The sequence below is a fragment of the Bubalus bubalis genome, chromosome 7 (genome assembly GCF_019923935.1).
Source record: "Bubalus bubalis isolate 160015118507 breed Murrah chromosome 7, NDDB_SH_1, whole genome shotgun sequence".
NCBI classification, from domain to species: Eukaryota; Metazoa; Chordata; class Mammalia; order Artiodactyla; family Bovidae; genus Bubalus; species Bubalus bubalis.
The window spans coordinates 113,209,026-113,230,890 of record NC_059163.1 but is presented as its reverse complement, the minus strand read 5'-3'; the positions used below and the strand labels follow the sequence as shown (position 1 = coordinate 113,230,890).

The following is a 21,865-nucleotide window of genomic DNA, read 5'->3' as shown; positions in this document are numbered from 1 at the left end:
TATATGTATTAGCATATATATAAGGAATCTAGAAAAATGGTTCAGATGAACCTATTTGCAAAGCAGAGGATGAATTGGGAATAGTGTATCTATTGTATACACTACTGTGCAAAAAGCAGCTCTGATTTCAAGCGTAGAGATGGAATTTAGGAATCAGTACCTGGTTATTTTCCTCAGGTCACACTCCATTCCCCTCCCTCAGGTTATATTCTGAGAAATACCAAACTGAGTACGCAGTTACTTAAATCAAAGCAAAGTCAGTGTCACTGACTTGTAAGTGTCACTGACATAACTTATAAGAATGATGGCCTAAGAAGAATTGCCATTTCATACAGCTAAAAGTTGTACTTGAATTTTTTGACTTACATGCATAAACAGAGCTTTGAGGGATCCCTTGGGAACCGGTTTAAATCTTGAACTCCAACCCAGATCCACAGATCCATAATCTGCATTTTCATAAGATCCCTGGCTTTTTACGAAACTTTAACTATAATACTCTGTGTGTAGCACTTAGATATACTATCTAGCATATTCATTTACTATTAGAGGTGATGATGGTGGCTATGATGGTGATGACAGTCCATATTACAAAGCAAGAAGTTGAAGACTGGAAACAATTTAATGAAAAGATTCCTAAAAAAGAGATAAGAATAGATGTAGAATATATTCATTTTCTATTTCTGTGTGACACATTGCCACAAACTTAGTACTTTAAAATACCCATTATTTTCTGACAGTTCTTGAGCTATGACTGAGTTTTCTGGCTGGGGTACCACAAAGCTGAAATCAGGTGCCAGCATGGTTTGTTTGGAGGCTCCAGAGAAAAGCCCATTCCCAAGCTCATTCTTCTTGTTGACAAAGTTCAATTCCTCATGGTTGTGGGACTGAGGACCCAGTTCCCTGAAGGCTGTCAGAAGAGGGCTGCTCTCAGCTTCTAGAGACCGCTTACATTCTTGCCAGTGGGTCCCTTCATCTTCAAGTCAGCAATAGCTCACTAAATCCTTCTCATGATTTAAATCTTTCATTTTCCTTTCTCCCAGGAGTCAGAGAAAAATCTCTGCTTTTCTCATGTGATTAGATGTTAGGCACTCAGACAAACTCCCTTTCCTAAAGTAAACAATCCCATAAAATAAACCTATCATACAAGTAAAACCTACATAGTCACATCCTTGGGGATTATGTGGGGGACAGGGAATCTTGGGAGACATGTGAGACCTCTGCCTGTCACAGAGTCTTTGCAGCAATGAGACCCCACATGGAAGGGCAGCCTCTGTGGTATCTGAAAAGAGAAGGTGAGATGGCAAACTTATAAAACCTGACTGTGTTGTGCAGAATGTCTGCAGACCTCTCTTCTACTCATCAAGTTAGTGTTTAATTTGCTAAAATTAAAGGGGGATGTTTCAATTTCAAAGCTTTAAGGCAACTGAAAGTTTTAAGATTGCTGCTACAGGCAATGGTGGATTACTTTAACAGAAAAAAAAAAAAAAAGAAATGTTGCTGGAGAGAGCAGAGATTCCAGCAGAATGTAGGATGTACCTCAGAGGAGCAGGGTGTTCTACCCAAAGGCAGAGTCCTGGTGGGTTGGATGTGGGCTGATATACTGAGGAGAGGAGGAAATTGAAGCTGCTCTTCACAGGACAGCCTAGAAAGCAGCCTCCTCAGGTACCACCAAGTCAGGCAATGCTAGGAGGAGAAATCTGCTAAAACTGTTTTCCTCTTTACTGTTAACTAAATGTGAAGTAAGGAGGACCTCATGTCCTGTGAGCTTCAGGATTTTAAGCAGAGGTATGATAGCACTGAATTAATTTTTTCAGACTTTTAAAAGCCACAGAATGTCATCACTTCACCCTGTTCCTTGGGGCTCTGGGGCCACTGCTACGGTTGCCTGGGCTAAGAGTGAAGATTCTCTTGACAAATTCATGGTAGGAATGTTAAACCACATAGAGCAGAGGGAAATTACTTTGTCTTCTCTCCCTCTTCATTACAGCTAAGATGGTGATGAAAAAGCCTGACTCAAGCAGCAGGTGACACTCCATTTGATATATGCCTCACAGGCTCTTAACCTTGCAGCTGCTCTGGTCCCACATACCTTGCTCCCTGATGCCTGATTTTTGTGGCTTTATTTTGCTTCTTTACCTTGGGACCACATGATGCAGCATGTGGGATCTTAGTTACCATCCAGACCAGGGGTTGAACCCACATACACAGCGCTGGAAGCAGTCTTAACCACTGCACCACCAGGGAAGTCCCTGAATCATAGTTTTAGAAAATGTTAAACAAGTCCCCATTATATACATGTAGTCTTACAGTATAATTAAAAAACCATGTTTGAGTTTCAGTGAAAAAAATTAGGTAGGATTAAATAATTCAAATTTATTATGCTTTTTCCTCCTGGCTTCAAACTTCCACCAAAATACTCTTCAAAGGGTTGACATTTTACATAATGTTTTTAAGTAAACTCTATTTGAGAATTAATCAGTGAGCGTAAGACAAAGATTCTTCATGTCTGTTTCCCTTAAGATATGTTTATGAATACATTTACAATAAAAAGTAAAGACATGAATAGTGCCACTAAAACCATATAAAATAGGTCAAGTCACTATTCACAACAGGTCAGAACTATACTTGGTTTTTCAACTTTCTCTTAAATCCAAATATTTAGAGGATTTTGCTTGAGATGACAAAAGACATACATAAAGCATGAAGAAGTGGTTATCTTTGGCATCTAGCCGAAGTGTCCACAGTTATTTAGATGTGGTCCCAATAAAAAACATTATTATGGAGAGAGATAAAGCTAATATTGACAAATGTACATACAATAAGGTTTAGTACTTTCAATAAAGTGTTCATTGCATGTTAACCATTCTGGTAAGTCCTCATTTAATTTTCTCAACTTGACATAGCAGTTATTATTCCCTCATTTTTAAAGGAGGAATGTGAGCCTGAAAAATGCTGGGCTATCTCAGCATAGTCTAGTAAGAGATTTGGAATTTGTGTGTCAACTTCAGTTTGATTTTTTCCCCCTAAAATCAGGCCATTTTATTTTTGTTGCAAAGTCTCAGATGGATTCGCCTCTCTCTCAGTGACATCCCAAACCATTACTTTTCCTACCAGGTAGGTCCTGAGTTAGCTGTTGCTGCATTCCCACCACTAACTTTTCCCAATTCTTCTCCAGCCACACTCAAGCAAGCTCTTGCGTTCAGTCTTTACATTGCTGTTCTTTCTTTCTAAATTCTCCTCCCACAAATATTAGCATGCTTTACTTCTTTACTTCTTTCATGTTTTCACTCAAATGTCACCTTGCCAGACAGACCTTTAATCATTCTCCCCTTACTTTGCTTTATATTTCATCACAGTACTTATTTATATATTTGCTTACAGGCTTGTTGTCTGTCTCTCCTTTCTCTCTGCATGAGAATAGAGCTTTGTTTTGTTCAGTGCTATGTCCCTTATGCTTAGAACAAAGCCCATCATGTAGTAGTCACTCCAATACTGCAGCATAAATATATGAATTATTAACATTTTATACATCAAGGGAGAACATGCATTACGTGACTGGGCCCTGATAATCTCAAATTCAGCTCAGGAAGATTTTAAGAGGAATTTGTGGACAACTCTCAGTTCAGCAAGGGCTTTATAGAGCAGATGTAAATTTCAAGGACAAATTAAAAGACATGATTCACTGATTTTAAGAAAATAGCAAGTATGGCAGGCTTAAGATGGATATTAGAAAAAGTGTTTAATTTTGGGTGAAGCATAATGTTTCCAATGAGAAAACAGTGAGCAAATTCATGTAAGTTGATTATAAGAGAAAAGAAGGAAAAAGGAGACCAGATGGTGGGGTCATTTATAGCAGCTTGTGATGGATTGTCAAAGAGAGAGAGTTTGCACTCAATCTAAAGGGCTACCAGGGTCGGTGGGTGGTCACAGTGGTGCAGCGATGCGGTGAGAATGCAGGTCAAGAACTACCCTGGAGACACTGCCAAGCACTCCCTGGAAAGAGGGAAACCTTTGGCTATATTTCTAGCAAAAAGGACATATAGACTTGAAAGGGCATGGGAGGGGGAAGGAAAAAGAAAATGAGCAATTTATTTATATCCTCCTACATAAGGAGGAGAGGGTTGCAGAGAACGAGATGGTGAGAGACCATCACCGACTCTCCTGAGCAAACTTCAAGAGACAGTGAAGGACTCCTGCAGTGCCGCCTGGTGTGCTGCAGTCCATGGGGTCCCAAAGAGCTGGACATGAATTAGCGACTGAACAACAGGTGTTCAAATCCAAATCTGCTACTTTCCAGCATCCATCTCTCCCTTTTCTCTCTTGTTCAGTTTTTGTAGTTGCTGTTTATATAGTTGCAATTTGCCAACCTAACAGATGCTGAAAGAAGAATATTTAAAAAATGTGTATCCAAGAAAATGCTCAGATGTCCCAGTTAGTGTTAAGCTTCTACTTTCATTTGAATATTTATTGCATTTTGCCTTTTGTGAAGCTTGACTGTCCTTATGCCTTCCTCTTCACTGGACTATTCATCCACCAGGGCCGAAATGGCTCTCATATGTCTCTGTATTGCAATCACTTAGGACATCATTTCATATACAGAATATATGCAAATTATTTCCTGTGAAAAAGAGTTAACACTTTAGAAACAAGGCAAAATGTGGAGATATTATGAAGGCAATTTGCTATCATCACTGCCCTAGAGAAGTTAGACTTGATCACAGAATTTAGAATATCTGAAAAAGAAATGAATTGAAAGTATAGATCCTTTACAAGCACATTGATAAAATAGTCATTTTGAGAGTAGGGAACAATTTGTGACAATTTTTCTACCCTCAAGGTGCACTGCCTCTGTACTCTTTTTATGAAACCTTTTTGTGTACTCTCTGACTTTTTAATTCAATCGCTTTGCAGAGAAAATCACTTGCAATCGATATTTAAAGGGAAAATGCATAGATTTTCAATCTTTGTAATGCAGGTCAGAACATTTCTTGATGGTCTGCATCTGGGTCAAAACATTGTCTTCTCCCAAGTATCCCTCAATAGATTAAGTCTAATTTGCAGGCTAATCTCTATGGTGATAAGGTTGTGGCTCTCCTGAAGATGAATGGGCTTTTCAGATGGCAGCCTTGCAGATGGAATTTAATGAGAATATAAATGCCACAAAAAGATATTTTCTTTGGCTAATGATGGACCGCTCACCTGTTCCGGTTTTTTTTTTTTTTTTTTTTTAATGACAGGCTGTATCCTAAAATTAACAACACAACACATAACGAAATGTATTTTTCTCTCAGACATCCGTATTGTATTACTTTAAGTTCCCTTGTGACTATTTTGGGTGCTTTGGGATTTGCTTCAGAACTTCTCTTGAAATATATTACATGCTTATTGTGGAAAAATTATATAGACTATTATCAATCATTATTTTTTTTATTTGGAGGAGCCTGGTAGGCTGCAGTCCATGGGGTCACTAAGAGTCAGACACGACTGAGCGACTTCACTTTGACTTTTTCACTTTCATGCATTGGAGAAGGAAATGGCAATCCACTCTAGTGTTCTTGTCTGGAGAATCCCAGGGACAGGGGAGCCTGGTGGGCTGACGTCTATGGGGTCACACAGAGTCAGACACGACTGAAGTGACTTAGCAGCAGCAGCAGCACAGGATATGGAATCTTAGTTCACTGAACAAGGATTGAACCCGAAGCCCCTGCAGTGGAAGAATGAAGTCTTAACCACTGGACTATCAGGAAGGTCCCATCAATTGATTCTTTTGAAAATAATTTCTAATACCACTGTGATAAGCATTGAAAAACCAAGAGACTGGGATCAGCATAGAGACCATACATTTTATTCAGGAATTAGTCATTTGTTTATGTTAGCATGTTTTATTCTTAGACCCCAGTTCGGTTCAGGAAAAGATAGTATTGAGGTTCTGCACATTGTACTCTACTGAATCATGACTCTCAGGAAGTAGAATTGAATATAATTCCCAATATGATCAGAATATCGAAAAAGTTAACTGATCAGATAATGGAGTTAGGGAAGCTGGGCTAGGAATTCTAAATCTTCTATTAATTCTCTATAATTCCCTTGTGAAAGTATTTAGCCTTTTCCAGACTTAATTTCTAACCATAAAAGGAAACTATTACTTGCTTACAAGAACTGTTCATGGAGAGACACTCTGCAGCTCATAAAAATAGGAAGGGTTATGATTCAGTGGTCCTTAATTTAAAGGTGAAGGCAACAAGGATAAAATAATTTCCTTTAGGAAGTGGGGAACTTTGACTTGGATTTTATAAGACTTGTTTGTTTATATGAATAGGACGTTTAAAATAGTCACATTCAGAAAATGTGTGTGGGGATATTCGATAGCCAATGAGTGGCTGTTGCTTCTGATTTCCAAGTACATTTTCTTCTCTCTCATTTACAACATATTGTTTTTTCTCCTCCCTTACCAAAGCATCTTTTCTGGGAGGAATTCATTCTATATGATGTTGATAGGGTTGTTTGAATGTACCACAGTGGTACATTCAGGGCATGATCCAGCCCTGGCCAATCAGAGCATTGCATTCACACCTCCTGGCCTCAGTACTTGTCTGAGAGAGTGCCATGTAATTGAAGTGGGGGTGAATAGGTTACTTTTTTGGTAGTTTTCTGCCAGAGCCCAAGTGGGAAACACTGTTTTACCACTGAAATCAACAGGCTGGTGGGATATGAACTTAAAAATTGAAAGACATATTGAAAGGTCAAATTAGAATTCGAGAGGAAATGTCTGGACCTACATTCTATCAGATTTGGAGCCAGATGTAGTCTTTTACTTTTCTGTCCATGAACCCCATTTGGAGAATGGGGAGGGAGGTGTTAGCATGACTTAACTGTATCACTTTTTGTTCTATCTTTGGAACCAAAGGCATCTCCACTGATATATTGGGTGGGGAGGTGGGCTAAGGTCATTAGTGGACAAGGGGTTCAGCTGAAGGTAGGATTCAAATTTGGCAAGTGATCTGTTTTGCTAAATAAGTAGGGAGAGGAAATACTAGCCAGGAGTTTCATTGAGTGTAGTAAATTCCCACAGGCCATCTTGCAAAGGTTCAGTGTTTTCTGCAGCAGGAATAAAGAAGAGAAATGGAAAGGAGAGAGATAAAAGAAAAAACATTTCTGTTATAGGAACCAAAGCAAAAGGAGTTGAAGTTTAGAGTGGTCATATGTGAGTCAAACTTATTTATAGTTAGAGACTGTCATTATAAAGGTGAGATCTCCATCTGGCCAGTAATCTTAAAAAAAAAAAAAAAAAGAAAGAAAGAAAAAATCACTTGTGGTATTCCAGAGCCTTACATAGGTGAAGTCAGATGAGGTCAGAGTTTTGTTCAGACTTACATCTGGTACATTTTTTCCTCTGAGACACTGTGTATGATGTGCTTCTTAAGATCAAACCACTAAAAGTAATAGGTCCCCTCATATCACATTATAGCTTCTTTGTGCTGCTGCTGCTAAGTCACTTCAGTCGTGTCTGACTCTGTGCGACCCCATAGACGGCAGCCCACCAGGCTCCCCCGTCCCTGGGATTCTCCAGGCAAGAACACTGGAGTGAGTTGCCATTTCCTTCTCCAATGCATGAAAGTGAAAAGTGAAAGTCAAGTCGCTCAGTCGTATCCAACTCTTAGCAACCCCATGGACTGCAGCCTACCAGGCTTCTCCGTCCATAGGATTTTCCAGGCAAAAGTACTGGAGTGGGGTGCCATTGCCATCTCCAAGCTTCTTTGTACATGTGTTTAACTATCTAGAATATATATATATATATATATATATATATATATACACACACATAATAAAGGGGAAGCAGTCTTGAATGGTTACCTGAAGAAAACTATAGCTATTGATTCAAATGAGAAAAAAAAAAAACCCCAATATGTTTTAAATGAGAACAGAATAGCTTTAGTATTATGACAACCCCTGGGAAAAAATGGGAATTGAGTAGGAAGAAGCAGAGGCACTCTGATTCAGAGACCTGGTAAATTCTCTGGGAAGAGGTAGGCGCTCAGGGCATAAATTAAAGATACCAAGGGAAATTTTCATGTAAATATGTGCACAATAAAGGACAGAAATGGTATGGACTTAACAGAAGCAGAAGATATTAAGAAGTGGCAAGAATACACAGAAGAACTATACAAAGAAGATCTTCATGACCCCGATAACAAGATGATGTGATCACTCACCTAGAGCCAGATATCCTGGAATGCAGTCAAGTGGGCCTTAGGGAGCATCACTATGAACAAAGCTAGTGCAGGTGATAAAATTCCAGTTGAGCTATTTCAAATCCTAAAAGATGATGCTGTAAAAGTGTTGCATTCAATATGAAAGCAAATTTGAAAAACTCAGCAATGGCCACAGGACTGGAAAAGATCAGTTTTCATTCCAATCTCAAAGAAAGGCAATAACAAAGAATGCTCAAATGACCTCATATAGCACTCATCTCACCCGCTAGCAAAGTAATGCTCAGAATCTCCAAACCAGGCTTCAGCAGTATGTGAACCATGAATCTCCAGATGTTCAAGCTGGATTTAGAATAGGCAGAGGAACCAGAGATCAAATTCCCAACATACATTGGATCACCAAAAAAGCAAGAGAATTCCAGGAAAACATCTACTTCTACTTTATTGATTATGCTAAAGCCTTTGACTGTGTGGATCACAACAAACTGTGGAAAATTCTTAAAGAGATGGGCATACCAGACCACCTGACCTGCCTCCTGAGAAATCTGTACACAGGCCAAGTAGCAACAGTTAGATTGAGACATGAAACAATGGACTGGTTCCAAACTGGGAAAGGAGTACATCAAGGCTGTATATTGTCACCCTGCTTATTTAACTTACATGCAGAGTACATTATGAGAAATTCCAGGCTGGATGAAGAACAGACTGGAATCAAGTTTGCTGGGAGAAATATCAATAACCTCAGATGCACAGATGACACCACCCTTATGGCAGAAAGCAAAGAAGAACTTGATGAAAGAGTCTCTTGATGAAAGTGAAAGAGGAGAGTGAAAAGGTTGGCTTAAAATCCAGCATTCAGAAGACAAAGATCTTGTCATCTGGTCCTATCATTCCATGGGCAATAGATGGGGAAACTATGGAAACAGTGACAGACTTTATTTTATTGGGCTCCAAAGTCACTGCAGATGTTTACTGCAGCCATGAAATTAAAAGATGCTTGTTCCTATGAACAAAAGCTATGACCAACCTAGATGGCATATTAAAAAGCAGAGACATTACTTTGCTAACAAAGGTCCATGTAGTCATAGCTATGGTTTTTCCAGTAGTCATGTATTGAAATGAAAATTGGACTGTAAAGAAAGCTGAGCACTGAAGAATTGATACTTTTAAACTGCGGTGTTGGAGAAGACTCTTGAGAGTCCCTTGAACTGCAAAGAGATCCAACCAGTTAATCTTATGGAACATCAGTCCTGAATGTTCATTGGAAGGACTGATGCTGAAGCTGAAACTCCAATACTTTGACCACCTGATGCAAAGAAGTAACTCATTTGAAAAGTCCCTGATGCTGGTAAAGATTGAGGGCGGGAGGGAAAGGGGATGACAGAGGATGTGATGGTTGGATGTCATCACCAACTCTATGGACATGAGTTTGAGTAAGCTGTGGGAGTTGGTTATGGATAGGGAAGCCTGGGGTGCTGCAGTCCATCAGTTCACACATAGTCAGACACGACTGAGTGACTAAACTCAGCTGAACTGATTTGCCATGAAGTGATGGGACCAGATGCCATGGTCTTAAGTTTTTGACTGTTGTGTTTCAAGCAAGCTTTTCACTCTTCTCTTTCACTCTCTTCAAGAGGCTCTTTGGTTCCTCTTTGTGCTGTGCTTAGCTGATCATTGATGTCTGTCTCTTTGTGACCCCATGGACTGTATTCCCCAGGTTCCTCTGTCAATGGGGATTCTAGACAAGAAAAGTGGTGTGGGCTGCCATGCTCTCCTCCAGGGGACCTTCCCAACCCTGGGAAAAATCTATGACCCTCATTGCAGGCACATTCTTTACCATCTGAGCCACCAGGGAAGCCCTAGTTCCTCTTTGTTTTCTGCCAATAAGGGTAGAAAGCATATTTGTCACCTGAATATTTGAGGTTATTGATATTTCTACCAGCAATCTTGATTCCAGCTTGTGCTTCATCCAGCCTGGCATTTTGTATGATGTACTCTGCATATAAGTTAAATTTGCCGGTTGACAATATACACCCGTGGAGTATTCCTTTCCTAATTTTGAACCAGTGGATTATTCCATGTCCAGTTATAACTGTTGCTTCTACCCTTGACTTACAGGTTTCTCAGGAGGCAAGTAAGGTGGTCTGGGATTCCCATCTCTTTAAGAATTTCCCACAGTTTGTTGTGATCCACACAAGGCTTTAGCATAGTCAATGAAGCAGATATTTTTTTCTGGAATTCTCTTACTTTTTCTATGATCCAGTGGATGTTGACAATCTGATCTCTGATTCCTCTGCCTTTTCTATATCCACCTTATACCTCTGGAAGTTCTCAGTTAACATACTCTTGAAGCCCAACTTGAAAGATTTTGAGCATTATCTTGTTAGCTTGTGAAATGAACTCAATTGTGTGATAATTTGAACATTCTTTGGCATTGCCTTCCTTGAGATTGAAATGAAAACTAGCCTCTTTGAGTCTTGTGGCCACTGCTGAATTTTCCAAATTTGTTGGCATATAGAATGCAACACTTTAACAGAATCTCCTTCTAGGATTTGAAACAGCTCAGCTAAAATTCCGCCACCTCCACTAGCTTTGTTTGTATTAATGCTTCCTAAGGCCTGCTTGACTTCACACTCCAGGATGTCTGGCTCTAAGTGAGTGTCACACCATCATGGTTATCTGGTCTTGAAGACCTTTTCTGTTCAGTTCTTCTGTGTATTCCTGCCACCTCTTAATATCTTCTGCTTTTTTTTTTTTTCTTGTCCTTTATTATGCCCATCTTTGTGTGAAATGTTCTTTTGGTATCTCCAGTTCTCTTGAAGAGATCTCTGGTCCTAACCATTCTAATGTTTTATTCTATTTTTTTTTTTCATTGTACACTTAAGAAAGCTTTGTTATCTCTCCTTGCTATTCTTTGGAACTGTGCTTTTAGATGGGTTTATCTTTCCTTTTCTCCTTTGCCTTTCACTTCTCTTCTTTTCTCAGCTATTTGTAAAGCCTCCTCAGACAACCATTTTGCCTTCTTGCAGTTCTTTTTCTTGAAGATTGTTTTGGTCACCATCTCCTGTACAATGTTATGAACCTCTGCCTTTAGTTCCCTAGGCATTCTGTCCATCAGATCTAATCCTTTGAATCTATTTGTCACTTCCACTGTATCATCCTAAAGGATTTGATTTAGGTCCTGTCTGAATGGTCAAGTGGTTTTACCTATTTTCTTCAATTTGAGTCTGAGTTTTGCAATTAGGAGTTCATGATCTGAATCACAGTCTGTTCCCAGTCTTGTTTTTACTGTCTGTATAGAGCTTCTCCATTTTTGGCTGCAAAGAATATAATCAATCTGATTTCAGTATTGGCCATCTGGTGACCTCCATGTGCAGAGAGTAAGTGCTTCCCTAAATTTTGTATGTGGGCTCCTTGGACTCCAGTTGTCACTCTTCATCCTAGCCTCTAAAGAAGTGGGCAACATACTCTTTTAAGAAAAATGAACTGTGTTTTCTTTTTTTGCCTTGAAAGCTTAGAACATTTATATAGGAATGCACCAGTAGTGAAGAAGTTATTTCAAAGAGTTTTGTACAACTTACTCTCTTACTGTTTGAAGTACAGGATCTGTTGGCTTTTCCAAGACTTGGCTCTGTATTTATGAACTCTCTTTTTGTTTGCCTGCAAAGGAGGCAAAGCTTGTCCCTTCTTGTAAGGTTTTGCTTATAGCATGGAGCAGCAAGCAGCACACACTAATTTTCTGGCTCTTCACAAGTTTTTCTCCTTGAACTATAGGCTTGGCTGGGGGCACTAGGTCTGCCTTTCTAGAAACCACAGGTTGTAGTTTCATCAAATATTTTACCTTGACAGTTTGAAGTGTCTGTATGCTTGCTATTTGTAGCTACAGCATGACTATTAAACCAATGCTAAATACTGTAAGTTTTTGTTAAAGCAGCTGCTTAAATCAAGATACTCATTTCTGTATTATGATTGATGAAATTTAGTGTGCAAACCAACAGAAGTTGTTTTTCATGCTCTAAGGTGAGTAGTTCCCAGTTGAGAGAGAGTACTTTTCCATTAGGTCTTTAGGGATCTACGTAAAGAGAAGGAATTCTCTTTTCAGCATGTGAACTTAAACATTGCTCTAGTCCTTATTGTATCAGTCTGAAAATAGTGAACAAGGACACAGAGCCCGTTACCTGGGAAGTCCAATAGGCCAGGGTGGGAAGTAATCAACACATTTTATCTTATATTCTGTTGAGGAGAATTTGCTTACATGCCCATCTTTAAATGCATGAGACTTTTGAAGATAGTCCTGCATGTATGGAATAATAAGGAAAATGATTTTGTAGAAAGATAGCTATTTTGAATGTGAAGGTGAAGTTGCTCAGTCATGTTGGACTCTTTGCGACCCCATGGACTGTAGCCTACCAGGCTCTTCTGTCCATGGGATTTTCCAGGCAAGAGTACTGGAGTGGGTTGCCATTTCCTTCTCCAGAGGATCTTCCCAATCCATGGATCAAACCCAGGTCTCTCGCATTGTTGGCAGACACTTTACAGTCTGAGCCACCAGGGAAGTCTAGCTATTTTGAAGGTAGTATTAATTGGAAAATTTAATTAAATATTATGTAAATCTATTGAGTACAAATATAAAATGAGTTACATGAAAACTATACTGCGTTTTTGGAAAGGTACAAAAAAGTTAGGAAATATTTACAAAAATACTGTTGAATAAAATGAAGAAAATATAAAGACTGGATTAAATAGTGTTAGTGTTTAGAAGAATTTGCATCTCAGGGTGCTTTTATTTTTTTAATAAATAGCTACGTTTATTTTAAATTTAAAGAAACTAAAATGAAAAGAGTACAAATCATAGATGGTCTAAGTGAAAGTGAAAGTGAAGTCGCTCAGTTGTGTCCGACCCTCAGCGACCCCATGGACTGCAGCCTACCAGGCTCCTCCGTCCATGGGATTTTCCAGGCTAGAGTACTGGAGTGGGGTGCCATTGCCCACTTTGAGACCCCCACGGACTATCCAGTCCATGGAATTCTTCAGACCAGAATACTGGAGTGGGTAGCCTTTCCCTCGGAGAAGGCAATGGCACCTCACTCCAGTACTCTTGCCTGGAAAATCCCATGGATGGAGGAGTCTGGTGGGGAGCAGTCCATGGGATAGCGAAGAGTCGAACATGACTGAGCAACTTCACTTTCACTTTTCACTTTCATGCACTGGAGAAGGAAATGGCAACCCACTCAAGTGTTCTTGCCTGGAGAATCCCAGGGACAGGGAAGCCTGGTGGGCTGCCGTCTATGGGGTCGCACAGAGTCGGACACGACTGAAGCGACTTAGCCCCAGCAGCCTTTCCCTTCTCTAGAGGATCTTCCCAATCCAGGGATCGAACCCAGGTCTCCCACATTGCAGGCAGATTCTTTACCAGCTGAGACACAAGGGAAGCCCATAGATGGTCTAAACAGGATGGCAAATAACTCCAACTGGAAGTTCCCTATTCAAAGAAAGTGTGTGTCATTTAAAGCTTAGTGAATGTCATGAGTGCGCATATGCTCAGTCATGTCTGACTCTTTGCGGCCTCATGGGCTATAGACCATCATGCTCCTCTGTCCATGGGATTTGTCAGGCAAGAATATTGGGGTGGGTTGCCATTTTCTCATCCAGGGGATCTTCCCCACTCAGGGATTGAATCCGTGTCTCCTGTGGCTTCTGCATTGGCAGGCAGATTCTTTACCACTGAGCCACCTGAGAAACCCCAGTTATGTAACTATGTAACAGCTATGCAATTTTACTTTTTTTTTTTTTAATAAGGGATATATAGATGATTTTTACTTACATTTTTACTTTAACAAACCTTTTCAGTTAATCCACCAAACACTAATCTTGATTTTGTTTGTGAAGAGGACATCTATTCAATTTAATATTCATTAATGTTCTTCAGTCTTGTAAAATTGATATTTATGGCCCAAACTTCAGATATCCTGAAATGTTTTATCCTATCTTACATGACAAAAGATCACTGTAATGTTTCATTTTGAAAAGTATTAAAATATCAGCTAACCTAGATCCATAATAGGATTAAGCTTTTAAATAGAGTTATCCTCTCATTTGATAATCTTAGGAGTGACATGAAATGATCTGATGGATGGATGAATATTTTTATGCCCTAAGTTTATTGAACAGTTTTGGAGCCTCAGGACTAGTTTGTCATGGAGCACCAGGATAATTCAGTCAAGTCATAGGATGAAAACTCAGTCGGCCTATTTCTACCTATGTTGTTGACATAAGGTCTTTAATAATTTGCTTATCATTTGACTCCATTTATGGAAAGATAGGAACTAGGAGATAATGCTATTTCCTAGAAATGATTAAACTCAGCAATTGACTTCAATTGATTTAATTATTTTAAATGCTTACCAAATAAAAATAGGATAAGCAATCCATATATGTGTTCTTACAGTGATTAACTTTCAAATAAAGATTTTTTTCCCCCAAACAGCAATTTTGATAGAAATAACTGATTTCCACAAATATATACTTTACCTTAGATATTCTTGATTCATATGACCCCCATGCACTCATTGAGAAATTCAAATCCTACAGGGAAGATTTCTATCTAATCTGTAGGCCTCTCAACTTCATTCTTATAAAACACTACCTTTTTTCAATCAATATCCTTTTGTACCAGTCAATATACTGTTTTCAGAGTGAGAACAGTGTTCCTAGACACATTAGGACAAGAGAAATGCCACAGGAATAATTAGTCTTAAAAAAAAAAACCCAAAAACTATAAAATACAGTAGTTACTTTTGAGTTGCATTGTGTACTGCTTAAAACCAGAATCACAGACTTTTAGAACTTAGTAAGACTAAAAATTAAGCATTTTAATTTGTAGTTCTCCATTATCACACAGGAAAATGACATAAATGGCATGGGTTCTCCAATTATATGAATTTAAAATTTGAAAATTTCCCTACAGTTTCTCATACAGTAGACAAACATTTATTTGTCTGTGTCTATGGTTTTCTTTCAGAGAAGGGAATGGCAACCCACTTTAGTACTCTCGCCTGGAAAATCCCATGGACGGAGGAGCCTGATAGGCTGCAGTCCATGGGGTCACTAGGAGTCGGACACAACTGAGTGACTTCACTTTCAGTTTTCCCTTTCATGCATTGGTAAAGGAAATGGCAACCCACTCCAGTGTTCTTGCCTGGAGAATCCCAGGGACAGCGGAGCCTGGTGGGCTGCCATCTATGGGGTCACATAGAGTTGAACACGATTGAAGCAAGTTAGCAGCAGCATGGTTTTCTTTGATTCAAAGTGTGTCACAGTTATTTTATTTAAAGCAGCTGGTGTTTCACACCTGGAAAATCATAGTTAAGGATCCCCTTTTAACAGAGGTGTTGTCAAATATTGATTTAAATTTATGTTTCTGTTATTCTTATTTAGGCAAAACTAAACAAAATTGAGACTTTATCCTTCATTCTCAAAAAAAATTTACTTATGCAATACTATGTGAGAATACATGGGAGAATGATATTCCATTGCAGTTAGAGAATATTAATTGAATAACAAAAGTAAAATTCTGCTTTACACTTTGTTAGAAGAAGCAAATAATACTAATAGACTCCCACAGTATCTGTCAAATATATTCTCATGGAATCTGATTAAAAGTAACCCATTTACCCCCAATTAAATGAATGTCAGAGAATGGAAAATCACTGTTAATGATGAAATAATGGCCCCTACAGAAGCCCGTGTTCAAATCTCAACATCTTCCACCCCCTCCTTTTCAGAATAATTTCTCAGAGTTGTCTGAGATACTGTGTATTGGGCTTAAGCACTCATATTTGTCCACTGAATGAAACATAACTTTTAGATTGTGCATTTTTTTCACTTACCAAAGGTAGTTATATATAAGACTCATAACATCTTATCATTTTTTTGTACTTGAAATTTTATGCATATATATTAACTTCTGAACAACTTGTCAATCAAAAGTGCTTTTATGTTAGATTGTGACATCATAGCAGGGCCAACACCACCTTTAATTAATAAGGCCTGGTATGACAGGACTACAAGATGGGGATGGAGACCCTGGCTCCTGCACAGGGTCCACTCTACCTTACATAGCAGATCTAGTCACCCAGGTACTACTTCTTGGCTCCAAAGACCAACACAACTTTTCCAACCCAATATTTCATCTTCAATTTATATTTTTCTTTTGATTTACTTTACAATCCTAAACTTTTGTGCTTTCTGTTTGGATCACCCATCAGTCCTTAATAGCTTCTTCTCTGCCTTTATGCCCATGTCACTCAAGTAGAAATTTTCTTGTATAAATGTTCTTGCTTTCAAATGCTAACACCCCTCAACTTCCCAAATAATAATGTTTTTGAGACCTTTTCCTGCTGGGAATCAAGAGGCGAAAAAAATGTTGTGGTGCTTAAATGATGGTATCATCTTTTTTAAAAATATCAGACACTTTATTCCATTTGCTTCTTCATAAAGACAGAATCAATAAACAGAATTTTCAGTTTTATTCCTGCAAACTGCCACTGGTGCTTCTAGATGAACAACATATCATCACAACAAAATTATTTAAATATCTCCTAAAGCCTGCTATAAAAGATCTTTTCTTTGCATTAGTCTTTACATTCTTTTATTTAAAAGGAAAAAAAAATCTCTGCAACAAAATATAAAGAAAATGATATCCAAATTTCAGTAAAGAATATTTAGATTCTACCAAGAATTGAGCTATCAGTTTAATTTTAATTCAATGGCTTATAAATATAATTCATGTTTGCTCCTTTGCTCTTCCAATCGAACACATGAAATGAAATGAAATGAAATGAAGTTGCTCAGTAGTGTCCGACCTTTTGCGATCCCAGGGACTTTAGCCCATCAGGCTCCTCGGTCCATGGGATTTTGCAGGCATGAATACTGGAGTGGGTTGCCATTTCCTTCTCCACACACATCCCCTTAAATTCAACAAATCTGTGCTGATCCTCAAAACTGAATATTTGCAATGCATATTTCATGCAATCTATATCTGTAAATTTGTATTATAATATAGATATTATTCTTCCATAGTGATATAACTAATTCTGTATCATATGTATAACTAAATCCTAACTACTTAATTGGTACCATCTTCTAATCCACATGACATGCAATTAAAGCATTTGAATAACTATTTTAACTGAGGAGTAAAGCATAATCAAGTCAATTCTGATTTAGATGCAGTTTTCTGTACAGGGAATTTAAAATTAAGCATCAAAACCCACAACACTTAAAACATGTATATTGCAATGCACGCACTAATGTTTCACAAAGCGTTTGTTGTCAGTTATAGAGGAGAGTCAGACTAGAAGTTCAGGGAGAAAGCTTGGAGGAAGAGGTCTAGAGCATTGAAAAGATGCTGGCTTGAGAATTAATGTCACCAGTTCCAAGAGATTCTGGTTGAATTACTAGATAATTTGACCTTAAGCAAAACAAGGTACTGAAATTTCTGTCTCCTTCTAAAATGGGACAACCTTTCCCAAATCCTCAGAGAACTAAATGCAGCGGTGTGTATAAACAACTCAACTCAATGCCTGACATATAGCAGGTGTTAAGTAAATTTTAATTTTCCTCCCTTTGTTTGAGTATCATTTATTTTTTTCAATTAAAAAGCAGTAAAGAAAGAAAGAAAGAAAAACAAAATTGTTATCCCGAGATGTAAGTTGCCATGACATTGCAAATATCATCCTACTATTTCCTCAAATTAGGTAGTAACAGAAATATATTTCACAGTCTGAAAACAACATTTAGAGAAATCTCAAGTATGACTGGCATTGGTGGATTTATAAAGTTACTTGCTGGAGACCAGAGTCAAACCCAGGCCTGTAGTTCTCCCCAGATAGCTGGAGGAGAAGATGTGAATCTCAAGGGAAGATGTTCTCAACCTTAAAGAAATGGCCCCTTCCTCTCCCTTGAAATGCTACTCAAGATATTTTCTGGCTTTGAAAATAAATTCTGTTTTTGTGATAGAAAGAAAAATGTAGAAAGTGTTTGGTCGTACTATTAAGTTCACTATGCTATCTTCTCTCTCAGTAATTGTTGAAATAAATATGTCCTTTTAGCAAATTATTGGGACCAGTTTTTGTGAGGAAATTGCTTAAGAAAAGCCCTTTACACTTCATTTTAATAACTAATAAATAAAAGTGGCAGCTGTGGTGCCGAGTGTTGACAATTGGGACATTAGTGCATCAGATACATGTTTTCCCCGTCTTCCTCTTTTATTTTTTGGATTACTAAAAATGTATTCTTCCTGCGCATTATATATCTTTCAGGGAATGTAACCTCTGATATATTTTCAAGTTTTAGTTTCTAAAATATTGCTATTTCTAAAGATAATTGCTTGACCAAGTACATCAATGTCAGCTATACTTTTTCTTTTTTTTAGAGGTTTTTTTTTTTTAATTTATTTATTTTAGTTGGAGGCTAGTTACTTTACTCATCTATACTTTTTCATAATTAAAAGTATAGTTTTGCAAAATTCCTAACACGTCAAATAATAAATTTGCAATGGTCAATGAAAAAGTGTAACAGAAATGAATATATAATAAAATAAAGTAGCAATTTTGTAAAAAAAAAAAAAAAATCACATTCACAAACTGATGTACACATTCACAGAGAAAAAGACTAGAAGTATAAGATGTTCATGGTGCTTAACCTGGATTCTAATTATTTTTATTTATTTATACATATTTTCTGTGTACTCCAAATTTCCTAAATTACACACACATTCTATTTATTTTTTTAATTTTTAATTTTATTATTATTATTATTTTTTTACTTTACAACATTGTATTGGTTTTGCCATACATCAACATGCATCTGCCATGGGTGTACACGTGTTCCCCATCCTGAACCCCCCTCCCACTTCCCTCCCCATACCATCCCTCTGAGTCATCCCAGTGCACCAGCCCCAAGCTTCCTGTATCCTGCATAGAACCTGGACTGGAGATATATTTTATTTTAAAAAGTGAGTAACAATTACTGAGTTCCATATGTAAAATAGTAAAACATCCTGTTTTAATTGTCAATTCTTTAGCACTATGAGCCTCAGATTTATACTGTCAGCTTTTTAAAAAAATTGTTGTGAAATAGGGTATATAAAACCAAAATATATAAAAATTAATTTTAGGGTTAAATATAATGAAGCAGTTTTTAATCTACAAAGATTAAGAAATAGAAAATTCTTTGTCACTACTTTAAATTTTGGCTTCATCTTGTTTTCTTAACATGTCTTGATTTATTCTTTATCTATTTTCTTTTAATATATATTTTTAACTCATTTTATTAATTTTCAGAATAAACTAATTTACTAATCAAAGTCATAAAATATGTTTGTGAAATCAATTTTTTCCATCGAGTTATATTTATTTGATCTTCTTTCAGTGGTTTTCAGTAAAAGATGCTATATGTTTTTGGTTGAATTAATTCACATGTGTTTTAGTAGTATCATCTGACAAATTTTTACTTGTACAGGGGTACCTTAGAAATATTGCAGGTTCAGTTCCAGACTACCATGATAAAATGAATATCTCAATGAAGCAAGTTGCATGGATTTTTTTGGTTTCCTAAGTGCATATAAAAGGTATGTTCATAAAGAAAAGAAAGAAAGTGAAGTCGCTCAGTAGTGTCTGACTCTTTGCAACCCCGAGAACTGTAGCCTACCAGGCTCCTCTGTCCATGGAATTTTCCAGGCAAGCAGTTAGTGCTCTTTAATAGCATTTTACTGACAGAAGAACTTCTTTCCAAATTGGAGTCAATTTTCTCAAACTCTACCACTAGTTTATTAACTAATAATAAGTTTATGCAATACTTTAAATTCTTTATTGTCATCCAAGCAGCCTTCATAGCATCTCCACCAGGAATAGATTCCATCTCAAGAAACCACTTTCTTTGCTCATTCACCAGAAGAAACTCATCTGTTCATTTTTTTTTTTATGAGATTGCAGCAATTCAGCTACATCTTTAGGCTCCATGTCTAATTCTAGTTCTGATAGTTTATCACCTCTTCAATTAATTCTTCCTCTGAAGTCTTGAATCCCTCAAAGTCATCCATGAGAGTTAGAATCAACTTTTCTCAAACTCTAGCTAATGGTGACAGTTTGACCTCTTCCCATAAACCACAAACATTATTTTTTTCTCAAACATTCTTAATGGCATCTAGGATGGGGAATCCTTTCCAGAAGGCTTTCAGTTGACTTTGCCCAAATCTAAATAATCACTTTCTATGACAGCTACAACCTTATGAAATGTGTTTCTTAAATAATAAGACCTGAAAATCAAAATGACTCCTTGATCCATGGGCTGCTGAATGGATGTGTGATAACATGTAAGAAAACAACATTAATCTCCTTCTACATATCCATCAGAGCTCTTGGGTGACCAGTGATTGACAATTCTTTTGAAAGTTTTATATATATATATATATCCCCCCCACCCCAAATAGTGTATCTCAATAGTACACTTAAAATGTTCAGTAAACCATGTTATAAACAGATGTTCTGTCATTCAGGCTTTGTTGTTCCATTTATAAAGCACAGGTAGAGTACACTGAACATAATTCTTAAGGGCCCTAGGGTTTTCAGATGGTTAATGAGCATTAGTTCAACTTAAAAGTCATCAGCTACATTAGTTCCTGACAAGAGAGTCTCCCTGTCCTCTAAAGCTTTGACGACAGGCATTGACTTCTCTTCCCCAGCTACGATAGTTCTAGATGGTATCATCTTCTAGTATACAATTGTTATGCCATCTACATTCTAAATCTATTGTTTCGTGTAGACACCTCCATAAATTAGCTAAATTTTCTGGGTAACTTGCTGCAGCTTCTTTATCAGCATTTGTTGCTTCATATTGTACTTTTATGTTATGGAGATGGCTTCATAACTTGAAACTCATGATCCAACCTCTGTTGGCTTCAAACATTTTTTTTTTTTTCTTCCAGTTTGTTTACCTCTGCCAGCCTTCATAGAATTACAGAGAGTTAGGTCTTGCTCTGGATTAGATTTAGGCTTAAGGGGATGTTGTGACTACTTTGATCTTCTGTCCAGTTCACTCAAATTTTTCCATATCAGAAATAAAGTTGCTTCACTCTCTTAATTATTTGTGTGTTTCTTGGAGGATCACTTTTAATTTTCTTCCATAACTTTGCCTTTGCATAACTGCTTGACTATTTTGTATAAAGGGATAGCTTTTGACTTGTTTCAGCTTTCAATATGCCTTCTTCACTAAGCTTAATTATTTCTAGCTTTTGATTTAAAGTTAGAGACATGTGACTCTTTTTTTTTTTTTTTTTTTTAAATTTGGATACTTAGAGCATCAGTTCAGTTCAGTTCAGTCACTCAGCCATGTTTGACTCTTTGCGACCCCATGAATTGCAGCATGCCAGGCCTCCCTGTCCATCACCAACTCCCGGAGTTCACTCAGACTCACGTCCATCGAGTCAGTGATGCCATCCAGTCATCTCATCCTCTACCGTCCCCTTCTCCTCCTGCCCCCAATCCCTCCCAGCATCAGAGTCTTTTCCAATGAGTCAACTCTTTGCATGAGGTGGCCGAAGTACTGGAGTTTCAGCTTTAGCATCATTCCTTCCAAAGAAATCCCAGGGCTGA

General features: G+C 37.7%; 1 pseudogene; it reads right to left on the bottom strand.

Annotated features, from left to right (window-relative positions):
• Positions 1 to 674: 674 nt before the first annotated feature.
• Positions 675 to 21,534, bottom strand: LOC123465984 (annotated as a pseudogene).
• Positions 21,535 to 21,865: the final 331 nt, after the last annotated feature.